We start from the raw sequence: 16,068 nt of genomic DNA, 5'->3' as shown, positions 1-16,068 counted from the left end.
AAGGGAGGGAGGCAGGAAGAGAAATAGAGGTGAGAGTGAATACAGAGAACATCAGAGCACACGAGAGGGAGCCCCATTCAGAGCAAAATGGAGACCCAGGCTGGTTTCCAAGGCCTGGGGGTGGGGCACGTGAAGGTCGCATTACTCTAAAGCCAGAAAACCTCAAGGAACTGGAGCTTTCAATCAGCAACTTATTCCAGGCTGGCTTAGAGGTCTGGGGAGGACATTCAGATGCTCTGAAATACAGCGATAATCAAGAGAAAAAGGGAGTCTTAAATTGAGGATGGAGAGCAATATAGTCAGGTTAATGGAAGCACCAGCAATATTAAATGAAATTGCTCTACCACTTCTTCATAAGGCGGCACTGGGGAGCCTGCTCTTTGCATAAGTAGGGAGGGTCCTGGGATTTAGCGGGGGGGTGGAGGAGCTGGGGAGTCAGTCATGCAGCAACCATTACAGTTCACGGGAGCCCAGCTCGCAGCCCCTTGGCACACCTGCCTCATATTTACCCAGGCCCACGCAGGAGCCCCACAAATTTGGCCAGGATTTCAAGGGAGCCCGGAGCCGGGGGAGCCTGCTTTAGTCCAATTAAATGAAGCAGTATCAGGTGGAGAGTAATTCTGAGTATTCACCATTACGGGGAGTTTTGTGTTTAAGCCCCTCTCTGGACCTTCTTTTAATGAAGAACTAAACTGCAGGGTCTGGAGGTGGGCAGGAGGAAATGCTCCAACAGAGCTGAATCTCCTCCCTCAAGGAAGGCAGACAAGGGCCTGCAAAGTTTCCCAAAGGCTGCAGCTTCCAGCTCCCTCAAGCACTCCCACGTGGGCCCCGCGATACCTCTATGGATATGTCACTTCCATTTTGTAAAGATAATGGGAACCTCGCCAGGCCTGGGGGGGTCTAAGAACCTGTATCTAAATGATCATAGGGGGAGTCAACTCAGTGAAATCTTTGGGGGTCTTCTTTCCACTTCCTGCCTTCTTTCTTCCTTCCCCTGCATCGGTCTTCCAAGGCAGTGGAAGCTGACGCAGTGAAAGTGAGCTAATAGGGTTGCAGAGAATGAAGACTCTTACATAAAGGTGTTAGGGAAGAGCAAGCCCACTGGTGTAGGTAATAAACGCAAGAGGAGAGGGTGCGATTCATTTCACACAGCACAGAGAGGACGAGTTGCTTTTAAACTGTGGAAAATACTGATTAGAGAAATATTATCAGTGGACATTTACAGAGCAGTAAAGTGAACCAAGCCCTGTGCTACACCCAGGGGGCAGGCAGAGGAGGCGGGTAATACAGAGAAGCACAAACAGGGTCTGGGCCCTCCAAACGTCTCTAGATGGCAGTGCCCTGAAGATGTCTGTAGAGCTAAAGAGACAAAGCGGAAATATGTGGAACGAAATAACAATGTGTAATTTTACCCTTCAAACAACACAGACCCTTATTTCAGGCCCTAATTCTTCCTTGCCTGCAACAGTCCTCTGGGCATATCTGAGTACGCTCTCCTGCTTACCACCCCCATGATGGGCCAGCAGTGGCCCCCGAGGGTAGCAAGAGCAGAACGGCACAACTACAGGTGTGATGTTGGTCAACTTTTATTTTCACCATGTGCCAGTGATTCTAAAGAGTGCCAATGACAAAATATTCCTCCTCCCACCCCCCAAAAGTCTTCTGTTGGTCTAAGTTAAATAATTGTTGCAGTTACTGTTGAGTTTTAGTTATATATATATATATATACACACACACACACGTACACATATATATGCACATTTTTATTGCTTATCACTTAATAAATATATTTTTCATGGAAGAAATTTTCATCCATGCAGTCTCTAATACAGGCAGACACACATTCATGTTCCTTTTGGGAGTAAATTCTTGGTTAGGGAGCCTTTGAATTCACACTGGGTGCTGTTTATGTGTTCAACTCCTATGAGAGAACATATCCCTGCATTTAAACAATAGAAGAAAAAACAGCAATAGTACAAGATGGCAAAGATGAAACAACAAAATTCTGTTATTTTACGTGACCTCTTAGAGTTCTTGTTTTAAAAATTCAAGGCCATGAAACAGAGTGCAAACTGTGAGGTGTAATATTTTCTTTAATACACGTACACTTTAGTGCACACATGAAGTATTTTGCTGACTTTGAATCATATCTTTAAAATTGAGATCTCCCTTTTTAAATTGCTAATTGCTAGTTTTAAAACTAAATGAGAAATAGAAATAATTACTGTTGAATACTACACGCTGATTCCTAAACATTGATGTTGTAGCATAGAGGAGAGGGTGATAAATAATGCCCTGCTCTTCGTGTCAAATACACAAGGGGCACCACGGCTCTCCAGAGATTCCAAAACTTGTCCTGGAAGGATAGGGCCTGGACTCACCGCCTGGATGCCGCTTGCGTTGGTGGGGTTCTCTCATTTTCATACACCAAGGCAATTCAGCTTCCCTTATCCCATGTCTTCTCCACTTTTCTCCTTCTTGTTCCCCAGTATTTTCCACTCTGAACCCCTTCTAGTTCCCCTATCTCATATTCTCCCCAAAAGAATTTAGGAAAACAGAGTTGGCTATTTTTTTTTCCTCTGAAGCCTGCCACTTGGTTTACTCTACTTCCACTCCCAGATTTCTTTTGGCCCTGCCTTAGTTCTTTGATATCTACAAAGGAAGCCTACCCAGGAAAGGGTGCCCTTGGAAAGAGTACAGATCAGTAGATTTGAAGTAACTGCCCTCCCCAAGCCCAAATTAGAAAACCGATCAAAACGATTGCTTAAGAAGCCTACTTATTAAAGGACTGAAAACTATGAATCATGATGAGGGGATTTATCAGAAGTATTAAAAGAAGACATGTGGGACCGATTTCCAAAATAGGAAAGCATTATCTCCCTGGAAATAATCCAGGGAAAACAGAGAACTGGGAATTTCACTATTTTGCAAGAAAATGGAACAAATCTTAAGAGAGAAAGGCTCAGTGAGCAAGACAACAGGGCAATGAGAAGTTAACACAGAGTGTTTATGAAAAACCGAGCTTGCCAAACAAACTGGATATCCTCTAACATTTCAGCTTCAGGGTTAGCAAATGAGGTGGCTTCGAAGCAGATCTTCGTTTTTTTTGTTTGTTTGTTATAAATTATTTTTGATTATATTTTATTTTAATTATTTTTTAAATTTATTTTTGGGGGCTGCACTGGGTCTTCATTGTTGCACGTGGGCTTTCTCTAGTTGCCGCAAGCAGGCGCTGCTCTTCATTGCGGTGCACGGGCTTCTCATCGAGGTGGCTTCTCGTGTGGAGCATGGGCTCTAGGTGCGCAGGCTTCAGTACTTGCAGCATGCGAGCTCAGTAGTTATGGCTCACGGACTCAGTAGTTGTGGCTCACGGGCTTAGTTGCTCTGTGGCATGTGGGATCTTCCCAGACCAGGGATCGAACCTGCATTGGCAGGCGGATTCCCAACCACTGTACCACCAGGGAAGTCCCAGGTCTTTGCTTTTGTGATGGATTTGATAATGAAGACTAGAAAAGGGTTTGCAGTAACGGGAATTGGAAAGTGACTAAATGACTCACAAACAGGTGGCACTGCCTCAGACCTGGACAGGAAGTTTCCAGCAAAGTGCCAGAAGGATGTCTCTTTGGCCAGGGTTGTTTCACTGATGTTCTGGAAAGGGAATCAGCATCTTACTGGGTGGAGGAGTCCAGGCGTAAGAGCAATCTGTGTGATAGAGACCGGGGAGGATTCGTACAGTCTGTGGTTAACACGAGTCAAGCTCTGCATACCCAGGCAGCCGGGAGCGTGGACTCACCGAGCTGACATGAAGTAGAGTCTTGGGCCGAGGGAGCGGGTCCTCAGAGCCCAGCTGGCAGACTGCCACCCTCTCAGCCACTGACAAAGAGAGGGGTGTGTTCGGAAGAGACTCCCAGGACAGAAGAGTCTGGCAAAAAGCTGGAGGTTTTTAAACAAGGAGAAGCCTCAGGGAAACACAGGGGCCTTCTTCTTACGTCTGAAAGGCTGATGTGCAGAAGAGGGACTGTTATGGATTGAATTGTGGCCCCCTTCTGCTCCATTCACATGTTGAAGCCCTAACCTCCCCACCCACACCTTTACCTCAGAATATGACCTTATTTGGAAACAGAGTTGTTGCAGATGTAATTAGTTAAAATGAGGTCATACTGGAGTAAGGAGGGTACCCAACTCAATATGACTGGTGACTTGATAAGAAGAGGAATTTTGGAGACAGACACGCACACAGGTGGGATGCCAGATGAAGTGAAGGCAAAGATCTATCAGCCAAGGAACGCCAACGATTGCCAACCAACCACCAGAAGCTAGGAGAGCAGGATGGAGGAAATTCTGCCTCACAGCCCTCAGAAGGAACCAACCCTGACAACCCTTTGATTTCTGGCCTCCAGACTCCAGAACTGTGAGATATCACCCAGGTTGTGGTACTTTGTTATGGCAGCCCCAAGAAGCTAACACCGGGGCTGAGGTGGTAGATGTGAATGGTAGATGTGGTAGATGTGAATCTTGATGGTAGATGTGGTGGTAGATGTGAATCTTGATGGGTGTGGTAGGCAGGCACTCAACACGAGGCAGTGGAAAGAAGAACTTTCTAGCAATACAGGCTGCCCAAGAACAGGCTGAGCTGCCTTTGGTGCAGTGTGCTTTCTAGCTTTGAGGGTGCTTAAGCAGAGGTGACCACCTGCTTGGGATACCGTAGGAGCAATTCCTGCCTTGGCAGCAGTGTGGGGATGGATCACCTCTGAGGTTTCCTCCAGTTGCAAAAATTCTATGGCTCTAATTCTAAAAGTATTCAATGACGACAAAAAATTAACTTAAAATTTAAAATTGGAAATTGTTCTCTTCTTAGAAAGGACAGAATCTAAAGGATCTTAAAATCAGAACCAGTATTCCACACGAGAAGAAGTACAGGTATTAACAAGGGAGATATTTTAAGAACACAATAGGCAGGAAGTACACAAAGAACAGTGATGCTGAAAGTAAAGGGGCACTGAATGACATTAAAAATGTATTTATGGGATGTGGCTGCAAACCAGGGTGACTTCATCTGGGCATGAGCCGTAGGGGTTAAAAGCATGGAGCTGCAAGTCAGACAGGTTCCTCTCCTGCCACTCAAGAGCTTTGTGGCCTTGGCCTACCTGCTTAACTCTTCTGAGCAAGTTTCCTCACCTGCAGAGTGGGACAATGTCACCTGGCTCCCAGTGTCAGAAGAATGACTTGAGATAATCAATGAAAAGTGTGGGGCACACAGTAAGAATTCAATAAGGGATTACTATTTTTGTTATGAAATTATTGTGCCCAGCACCAAAACAGAAAGCTGATTACACACACACACACACACACACACACACACACACACACACACACACACACGGAAACAGGGATGACAAAAATCAAAGCTTTAAAGGAAAGTTTTTGCTACATCCATGACTTAAAAAGTGATCTTTCCGATTGAATGTGAATGTCTCACGCTTACTGATAATATATCTAAGTTAAATTATTGGGAATCACACTTTGTTACCTCCTTCCACATACATTTCAAGTAGAATGGTAGACAAGATTTTAGGGGTGACCAGCTCATTTGAAAGTACACACTGAAGCCTGGCCCATGGTCGAGACCTCGGTCTGGCGTGTGGCCTTCTCTTACTCCTGGTTTTCTTGTCTGTGAACTGGAACCAGCCTCACCTACTTGCCCAGCGTGGGGTGACCAGATGGAGGCAGGCAGGGTTGCAGTATTAGGGAGGGGGCAGGGTCAGCATTGCATCCGTGTAGCTTTGGGATGGTGACTGTAGGCGCTCACTCTGACCCCAGTGTAAACGCCCTAAATCCCAGAGGAAGCCAGGGCCTAGTTATCCTGACAGAGCCAGTCAAAAGGAGGAGTAATGCATGAAATTAAGGTAGATGAAGCTTTAAAGAAAGGGGAAACTTCTGTTCAGCAGGATCTTTTAGATAACGAAGTGGTCTCTAAGGAAGCCTGAAGAAGCCCTACACTGGAAGAAACCCCGGAAAGGCAGTAGCCCTGCCTACTGAAACGTGCGCGGTTCGGAGCACCACCCCCCTCTTAGGCTTCGCAGCTTTTCCCCAGCACGTTTCCTGATCTGAACTGCTCCTCTTTTGAGGCTCCGATCCATTCCTGGTGTCGTTTAAACGGGCCCGTGTTTGTAGTATCTGGCGATGGAACAGTGGTCCCCCTCCTAGGCCGCCCTCACTGCCTTCCTGCCACCCCATTCCCAGTTCATGGCAGGCCCTCGCAGCAGCCCGGCTGACTCTTCTGCCTCGGTGTCAGCCGCCTCATTAGGCATGCTCCGTAGCCGCCGGGTGTCAGAGCTGGCCGACGCATCAGAATGCAGGGCACGCCTCGGGCTCCTGGGAAGCTGCACATTCCGCATGAAATATGAAGGCAACAGCCAGCCCAGGGGAGACCCAGGGTGAATTCAGTGGAATAGCAGCAAAGGTGGCTACTGGGGGAGGGGGCCCTGCAGGGTCAGGGAGAAGACGCGGGCACCCACAACATACTGTAAAGGCACCGTTTGGTGGTGGAGAGGGGAGGCGTGCAGGGTGGGGACACCCGGTTTATGTATCATCTTGGCTACTCCTGACACACGCTCCCCCATTCATTCCTTCTGCATATGCTCACCGCGTACCCGTGATTATGGTGATGTGCCCTTTTGAGATAGGCAGCCGGCTCCCTCTCCCGCTGTGCTCATCACCGATTCTTGAGTTTCTCTTTTGGGACAACCTGAAATCGTAAGAGCAGTCCATGTGGATTTCGGAGGACCTGACAGTAGGAAGCATAATAAAAGTAATGATTGTCCACAGGCCCTGGGGAGCCTTGTCGCACAGCACCTGGGGCCTGCAGAGGTTAAGCGTGCTTAGCGAGCGGTGGCCTCAGATGGCTCCGAGGCCTGACACGGACGCCCGCCTTCACCTTTCTCCCATACCTCCTGGTTTCCAGTCAAGCCTCCTTGCTGGGGCTTCAGGCAGCCATTCTGAGGTGAGGGGAAAACCATCTGTTTCCACCATAAGCCCTAACACCCACCGTGAGTCTCGGACACACGAGAGAGCGTCATTTGCTTGCTGCTTCCGCTAGACGCGTTCCCACCGTAGTGTGGTCCTTGTGCTTATCACTCTATCATGAGGCAGAGAGGCTGGATTCTATCTACCAAGGGATCGGCACATAGTAGCTACTCAATAAATACTGAATAACTTATATGAGGGGAGTCCTCCCTCCCCCCCATCACACATCCAAGCCACTAAGAAACACAAATCTACTGGTCTCTCCACATACAAACATTCTGAGAAGCCATTTTTTTCTCCCCTAACCTAAAACCACAGTGCCCATTACAGAACAGTCCACCAGGGCACAGGGTTGAGTCCATTTCTGCTGCTGATTATACAGCATGCTACCTTCTTCTGACCAGAGATCAAATAATTATATATATACATACATATATGTGTGTATATATATTCCCCCTTTATATATATATATATATATATATATTCTGCCCTCCCCCTTAAAAAGAATAGTTGGTTTTTAAGGTCTTCATGAGCTCCTCAGGAGAAACTGACAATTCAGCAGAAGCTGCATGACTCTTATCTCTGGAAACCTCCTGCAGCTGGATAAGCAGGGCAGATGCCACGAGCGGCAGGGTCGTCCGGCTTGCCCCCACCAACGATGGAAACCATCTGCATTCCTTGTCCGAATTTTCTCCAAGAAACCCCAAAGCCGTGACATCTGCTCAGAACCTAAGCCGTTCTGGCTGGCGGTGCTGGCTGCCGCTCCCCTCTACCCTTCACACTGAGGCTGCTCTGCTGGTTGGAGTGTGGAGAGGCCACAGCACACGTGCCTTATGTGTGGGAACCTTTAGCACACAGAATGGTACTTGGTGACTTTCTGTTAGTTTTGCCAAGGAATTGGCTTCTTTGGTGAAGAGAAAGGACCCTCTTTCTGTGCCGTTCCTGACAGAGCATAGCAGGAGGCATCAGGGTTCCACTGAAACGCTGGCCTCACAAGACTGTAAGCTACCTGGGGGCAGGGAGCTCTTGTGCTCACCGGTGGGTCCCCAGTGGCTAGAACAGTGCTTAGCACAGAGCTGGTGCTCCGCCAACATTTTGGTTGACTTTGGCAAAATATAGTACCTTATCCTCTAGCCAGTGATAAGTTCGGGGCTGGGTCAATTAGTCTTCCCTGGCTTTGATAGACAGAGGTTGAGAGACAGAATTTCTCTCTCTGCCGAACTGCTAAGGTGAGAGTAGGAAGTTAATTACAGAGAGGAGAGGATGAGGCTATCAGACAAAATGAAGAGATGGTGAGTGAGAGAGAGGGAGAGAGAGGGGGAGAGAGGGGGAGAGAGGGGGGGAGGGAGGGAGAGAGGGAGAGAGAGAATGAGCAAATGAGTTAGTCCTAACAACATAATATGACTGTTTATTTACCCCAGCTGAAGATCTAACCAGAATGTCTGTTATATGAATGCCTTAAGTTAGTTATTTGCTTAACGTCATATTAGAAGAGGGTTTCTATCACTTAAAACCCAAAGTGGTCTGACTGATACACTCGTTTCGTATTATATCTCCTTTCAAAGCCATTCATTGACTCCGTGCTAACAGTTGACTCTCTCTCTACGTCTTATGCATGTGGATCTTCTCAATGTCCACTTTCACTGAGCTGTCATCTTGCCCATCTCTTTTGCTCTGCCTGAAGCAGAACAGTGTTTCAGCCACGCCTCTCAGGGCAGATGGATCTTTCCCATAGACAGAGGGAATTCTTCAAATTCCCTGGATAACAGATGTAACAGTTCCCACCGGTGACAGATCCTCAAGTCCCTAGTGCACACAGCACCCCCTCGGCAGCACCTACTAACTGTGCTGTGGACCCCGGCAAGGACGCGCTGCTCTGTGCTCACCTCTGCTGGGACAGCACTCAATTATTGTAGCTTATTCCACGGGAATGGGGTTTGTCTCCTCAGCTAGACTAGAGATGGGCGGTTTTCAAAGAACAAAGGAGCGAACCAGATCGACGGTTCCTTGGACATTTACAACGTGATGAACCCCGTCCCCGGCACTGCACATCCCTGTGAGATAACTTTCCTCGTCCACAGTCGCGGACACAGGCTCAGAGTGGCTCAGCTGCCACTTGCCCGTGGACTGAGGTGCTAAGTGATCTGAGCATCCATGCTTTCTCTCCCTCCATTAGGTTGCCTCTGGGGCCATGTTTTGATAGGTTTTGCAAAATCCAGACCACTCAGTACCATGCCGGACACGTCGTAAGGCCAACGACGACAGCACTGTGTTTATCGCCATCTCATACTAACCTAATGAGGAGGGAATGTTACAGACCACCCCCTCCATGGTGTGAGAGAATTGCTTGACATGGAGATGCACAGAAACAAGAAGATGCTTGGAGTCCAATTTCCTTCCTCTGTGGCCCACCCAGCCTCTGGGGTTGAGAGCATGGCCCGGGGAAAGCGTTCTGTTCCCAAACAGGCAGGGATGCCTCTGGCTGGGTGTCAGCCGCGGACCCACCTTATTTTTGTTCTGCAGGTGTTGGAAAGAGGACGCAGCCATCCCCAGCCAACAGGGAAGGGTGGGAAGAGTGCGTACATGTGTGTATGTGTGGTCCCTGGAGCGAGGGCCGGGTAGGGGCCTGTCTGCAAAACAACATTAAGAAACTGAAACATTTTCCACCGAGAAACAGAATTACTGCCCATGGAATTCTTACCCAGCCTGAGAAGCAAGCAGCCCCTCCTTTTCATTAGTTAAACAAAGAGGGTTATTTTCCAAATGAAAACTTTCAGTGTGGAAAACAGTCTAATTCCCGAGGCTTTTTGAGAAGCGAGATTCTCAGTGCTCAAATAAACACGTCTATGTGGACGAGCAGCTACAAAGTGCGGTGCAGTTGCCCCGATCCAGCGAAGGGGCAGGCCTGGCCGGTGGGGGACCCAGGCCTCTGCTTCAGGCCTCTCGAAATAACCCCAGGTAGGAAGGCCGGCAGAAGGCACGAACCGTGACTTGGGAAGATTAGACTGTTCTGCTAGGGGAAAAATTAGGTGAAAATAAAAGTATCTTCTATGTCCATTAAATGATCCTCTTTTTTCCACCAGTTTAATGAACTCCCTCCGGTTAGAAAATACTCTGCAGACTCAAGCCCTGCTTAGTTCAACGGGGCATGCCCAACTTTTCTGAACTTCCAATTTCTCTCAAACACAGCTTCTATTCACAGACCCAAGTGGCGGCGTCACGGCTCCCTCCTGCAGTGTTCTCTCCGTGAAAGCTCCTGGGGACTTGCACTTGCTTGCACTGGGACCTGCAGACAGGTACCAATATGGAGGCAGAGTGCCAAGGTTCAGATTCCAGCTCCGTCACTTAAGAGTAGCATGCACGTACTCCCGCAGGGCTTTAGCCTGCCCATCTGCAAAGGGGCATAGCAACGGTACCCACGTCACAGAACTATCAGGAAGGCTAACTGATGTTTGTAATGTGCCTTAGCACAGTTTCTGGACAAAAGAAGACCTCCCTACAGTTGTGGCAAAGCTTATAAAATTAGAGGGATGTGGCATATGGTCATAGGCCCAAGCTTTTTAAAGTAATAAATATTGTTCTTTGAGGTTCCTACTTTTCTCATCTCACTTGTGGAAAGCGTGTTGCTCAAAAAAATAAAAGCAAGCACAAAACAGCCTCTCTTCACATCAGAGCTTCCTTCTCCACTCACTCCATGAACGTTTTGGGGAGAGCTCTATTTAACTTGGCCGGCCCCTGGTTTTGCAGTGAGTAATATATTGGGCTTAATTTCAAACTCCACACAGCCAAGATCACTGGATACCTGAGCTTCCCCAAGCTGAGTTGATACAGCTGCTCTGCCCCTGGTCACTGGTGAGTTGTCCCCCTGGGTTCTAAAGGGTCTTGACACTGACAGGTCGAGATGCATGGGCCAGCGCCATACTCAGGGACAAGGGCTTCCACAGAGAGGTTCCTGAGGGAGACAAGACCCAAAAGCCTAGAGGACGAGTGACACAAGGCTGAGACAGGAAGAGGATGGCCGGAGATGGCAGAGAGAGGCGGCTCGATGCAGGCGGTGGGGAGGGCAGGGCTCCTTGGAGTATCCTTGCTCCTGTGAAGGGAGCACGGGAGGTGTGAAGAAAACATTCTGAGTATGAAGTTACCATGGTGATAAAAGAAGGGTGTGACCCCCTTCCAAATCAGTATTTCTGAGACCAATTAGTGTAAATGATGGACACTTGCTTTAAAAAGGGTTGAGTGGAGCTTTCTTTTAAACACAGATTTCATTTCAAACTAAATTTCCTTTAGACATTTTTTCCCTGGGACCTTAGCTCTGGCCTGCTCGTGTGCAGCTACCACAGAACGCGTTCTGTGAGACAACGATGCCCATGGACAGAGCGGAGTGTTAATCTGGAGGCCAGTCTAACCTCAGTGACAGGCAGGCTGGTAAACAGACTGAAGAAGCTAATGACTATTTAGTGCTCTCTTTCGAGGTTAGCAAACGCTTCTTTGGCTTCTAAGGTGGCAACACCCTTACATTAAAAGGTTTGGACTGATGGACCTGATAAAAGCCCCTTCCCAAGTCTGTTGGGAAACACAAGCATTTCAAAAGTGAAAGATAATGTAGATGTTCTAAGAGCAATGTGATTAGGAGTATACATTATAAATGATAATTACAATGAATCATATTAGCTCTCGTAGTCTCCCAACATTATAACTTCACACTGATAGATTCATATACCTCATGTGTTTTTGAAGAAAAATTTGTCTCAAACTATAAAATTTCCCTATTGATCTCTATCTCTTGAGGATAGGCATATGATGGGGAGTTGCGACGTTCTGTAAGTTCTAGACCTTCATAATCTACATGGCCCCTGAATGAGGTTCTCAAGGTCACTTCCATACTGTCACAATCCGTTTACGCCCCTGCATGCCGTCCATGGTGAACATTCCCTGACCCCTCCCTGCTTTCTAAATCAAGCTCCTTTCATTCTCTCCCATAATCCTTTCTTCTTTTGCCCTGACCACTAACCATGGTTTTTTAAATCATTTCTTTATATTTGTGGGATGTTTAGCTCCTCTTATAGATGTGAGCTCAGTAGGGGAAGAATCATGTCTCTCTTGTTCACCACCATGCAATGAGTACCTGGCATGGGGCCTGACAATTGGAAGGAGCCAGTGAAGAATTGCTGAATGTAAGAAAGAGGGAGTTGCACAGCTAGGAAGAGCAGGCCCGTTCAAATGAAGCTCTCTCTTCTCTTCCCGTTGACACCAAACATTTGCAATCTCCTTAAATACCACGAAGGTCAGCAGTGATTTCCCACACGCCAAGCCCAGTAGCTTTCTCATTCCTCGTCACTCAGCCCCTCTGTGGAGGCTGATACAATGAACTCTCCCCAACTGGAAGCCCTGCTCTCTTGGCTTCCAGGGCTCGTACTCCCCTCTCTCTCCCCAGCTCCCTGACTCCATTCTCTTTTTACTTCTTAAAGGGAGCTAGAAAAAACAGATAGCTAGTGGGAAGCAGCCGCATGGCACAGGGAGATCAGCTCGGTGCTTTGTGACCACCTAGAGGGGTGGGATAGGGAGGGTGGGAGGGAGGGAGACGCAAGAGGGAAGAGATATGGGAACATATGTATATGTATAGTGGATTCACTTTGTTATAAAGCAGAAACTAACACACCATTGTAAAGCAATTATACTCCAATAAAGATGTTAAAAAACAAAAAACAAGGGAGCTAGTCAGTGACTCTGGACTCAGCCTGATCGTCTCCTTGAGCTACTCCCTCCCTTGATAACTCATTCAGTCTTGCCTCCAGCCTTCTGCTTTATACTGGTACCCATGAATCTACATTTCTAAACACTGAAATGCTCTTTCTCCTGCCTGCTTTTTTTTTTTAGAAATGTCACCATCCTCCCAATCACCAGGCTGGAAAAAAGACTTGGAGTCTTTTCTCAACATCATTCCTCATGTTTACAAATAGTCAAGATAACAAAATATTGAAAATATTGTTTTCTCATTGTCTATGACTCAAGTCCCTTGATAGTCTGGACCTTCCCATCTTTCAGACTTCCCGCTTTCCCCAGTTCTCTGTTACACTTTATCCAAATGACTACTTCCAAGTTTCCCTTTTGCCAACGATGCCCAAATGCTTCTATTTACACTGTCGAAATCCTACCTTTCCTTCAAGGATTATCTCAAATACTTCCCACTTTATAAGTCTCTCTTGAGCTTTCCAGGCAATTATAATTTCTTCTGCTTTAAACTACCAACCCACTATATACATTTCAGTTGGTGTTCTCTTAATTCTTTATTGTATAATGGGTTTCTGTGTATTTGTCTGTATCCTTTAGAGGAAGACTAATAAATAAATCTCTGGAAAGACTGAACTAGATAAAAAGAGAGTTGGCATAAATTACCAAGACACACTGTACAGACAGTAAAAAAATATTAAGTGGATATTAGAACTAATTTTATAGTTGAAAATGTAGATAAAATATAGATCATAGACTTTAGTGTAAAAAGTTAAACAATAAAGCTTCTAGAATGTAATGCATGAGGATATCTCCATCATTTTGGTGAAGGTAAATTTGAACAAGACATGAAATTCACTAGCCCTAAAACAAAAGATTACCAAATTGGTCTTATAAAATTGAATGAAAGAAGAAGAAATAAAACAGAAATAAATATTGTAAGACTCTATGTGACTTTCACAAACAAGCAGGCTAATCTATGATGGATATCTGATGAGAGGTCACACTTGGAGAGCAGGAGTACAGACAGTAGTTTTAGGGGTAACGGTGACGCTCCAGGGCCACATCCGAAAGGGGGCGCTCACTCTGAAAATCTTCAAACCGTACACTAATGATAGGTATATCAGTTACACTTCACTTTACCGAAGTTTATCAAAACAACAACAGCAAAAACCCTGGCCCGGAGGAACTGGGTAAATGCATTACGTCCTAGCGCGCATCTTTTGCAGGCTGCTTTATGTCTTTGTAGCTCTGACACTGTCTCCGTTCATGGTTTCCATTGCTTCTGTCTGTTGACATGGTTCTAGCACTTTCCTCTATTCTGCCCTTTGCTTTCAACCGGAATTTGATATACTGACCCTGGGGCCCCTCTAGGTGTTTTGCCCTTGGAGCTGATTTCTCATTCTCAACTTCTGTTTCAATACTTGACTAATAATTCCCCGTTTCAGGTTAGTTCTACTTCTTTTATAAATTTTTGTTAAGGCCTTGTTTAAATCTTTACTCCTTTATTTAATGTTTTCCTGTTTCTGCTAACGATTTTTTATGTTCTTGCTATCTATAATTTCCTAATTACTATTAGATTATTTGCTTGGCCATCATTTTCCTCCTCAAATCCACAACTGTGAAAAAAAGCCTTCATCTCTACTTTTTTTGTCCAATGGGGTGAAGTGGGGAGGGAGGTTTGAATAGGAGAAGCTCTTTCTCATTCTTTACCCTCCAGCTCCAGCACTGAGGAACCAGGCGATCTGACATGTAATAGGAAAAGAGAGCGAGAAAAAAAAAGAAGATTCAAACATGATAACTAAAACAAGTGCTTCCCAGCCGCCCAAAATGGTGAAACAGATTACTTTCCTTACAGATTTAGCTAAGAAGCTGTCTGACCAGAGTCCATTTATGGAACTATTTGACCTCGCTTTTATTTTTTCTTTTTCAGAATAAATCCTTTAGTCCTCAACTGGAGACACTGCAGAAACAAGGGAGTGTGTATTTTTTTAATCCATATGAAGGTTTGGGTCGGGAATTTTTCAAACACTGGAATAAATTTTTAATTTGGACTTTGATATCCAGACAAGCCCAGCTCATGTTCTCTTGGGTCTCCTTCCCAGAGACCAGACTTCAAACAGACACTGCTCGCCGCCTTAGCAGAGGCAGCAGAAGAGCACCATGCCAGCCACAGCGGCAGCAGTCAGCAGAAGCCCTGCACATTCGGCCTGTCTGGGCTGAACCCTGGTTTGCTACCTCGCCTGGAAACCAGCACAAACTATTCCATGGACCCAAAGCACAGTTCCTCAGAGGAGAATGAATGAGCCTGGCATCCATCAGGGCAGGGGATGCTGGGATGTCAGGCTGCCACCTGGGGACCCTGTCTGGAGCATTCTCAATAACACAGGATTCACCTCTTGAAGGGAAATGGGCAAATAAACGTTATTTCGTTTGGCTTGACTATTTGCTTCTCATTCTTTCGGTTTCCTATTTTGCCTTTTAGAGTTTGGACTGTGAGAGAAATAGATGTGTTTCTTACAGATGAGGCCCCAGAGAACGTTTAATTTAACTCTTAGTTTAACTTCCTGAAAATTGACAAAACAGAGAATGGGAAGGAGAAAAAAAGAAACTGATTTTCTCTGACAACTATAGAAGTAGCTCATTTCCTTTTGGAGACCTAGATCAGAGACTATAAGTAATTGAAACTTAATACGCAGCCTCCCTTGGAAAAGTGACCACCCTGGGGGTGGTTATCATCATTTCCTGTTAATTGTCACCTGAAATAACCAGTTGTGGAAATGGCATGGGGCCCCAAGCAAAGGAATGTCGTTTGGGGAACGGCTAGCCCACTCAATGTCCCATAACGAAATACAAATGATTTAACAGCAATACCGACAGGGTTCTCAGAATAAATTATTTCCATTCCCACCACTGCAAATCACTTACTGTGATGGCCTTGAGACAGATTTGGGGAGTTGGCTATTGGTCACTCAGGCTCTGGGACAATTCCCCCTAGTTACCTATGGAGATAAATTGCAATTCTGACCTAATTTACTGCTCTTCCCCATGGCGAAGGGGCAAGTATTCTCTGTACTTCAGGAAGTCTAGAAGCTAAAGGTGACCAGAATGACTGTGAAGTCTCTCCAAGAATCCCCCACCCCCAGGCAGCGGTGCTGATTCCTGAAAGCCCGAGCCCGTGCTTGCGGTACCGTGGCTGCGCCAGCCTGCTTTTTCTACCTAACCAGGTGCCTGGTCTGACCCAACCATGCGCTTCTGTGTATTAACCCCACTTTCTCCCAAGCTTTCTCTCACGCCATTGCAAGGAATCAG

The 16,068-nt window shown here is 46.4% G+C and overlaps 1 long non-coding RNA gene across 2 annotated transcripts in view; it reads right to left on the bottom strand.

Annotated features, from left to right (window-relative positions):
* Positions 1–1,742: 1,742 nt before the first annotated feature.
* Positions 1,743–16,068, bottom strand: part of LOC137227060 (uncharacterized) — a 166,965-nt gene continuing 152,639 nt past the window's right edge. Inside the window, exons 8-9 of one of the 2 annotated variants that reach the window (XR_010944676.1) lie at positions 6,654–6,748; positions 1,743–1,939 (exon numbers count right to left, since the gene is read on the bottom strand). This is a non-coding gene — a long non-coding RNA (uncharacterized lncRNA). Of the gene's footprint in view, positions 1,940–6,502; positions 6,749–16,068 lie in introns of those variants that run through there. The other variant, XR_010944675.1, reaches the window with a different exon arrangement.

This window comes from Pseudorca crassidens, chromosome 7 (assembly GCF_039906515.1).
Source record: "Pseudorca crassidens isolate mPseCra1 chromosome 7, mPseCra1.hap1, whole genome shotgun sequence".
NCBI lineage: Eukaryota > Metazoa > Chordata > Mammalia > Artiodactyla > Delphinidae > Pseudorca > Pseudorca crassidens.
The sequence above is the reverse complement of the archived record's forward strand: the minus strand, read 5'-3'. Positions and strand labels throughout refer to the sequence as shown.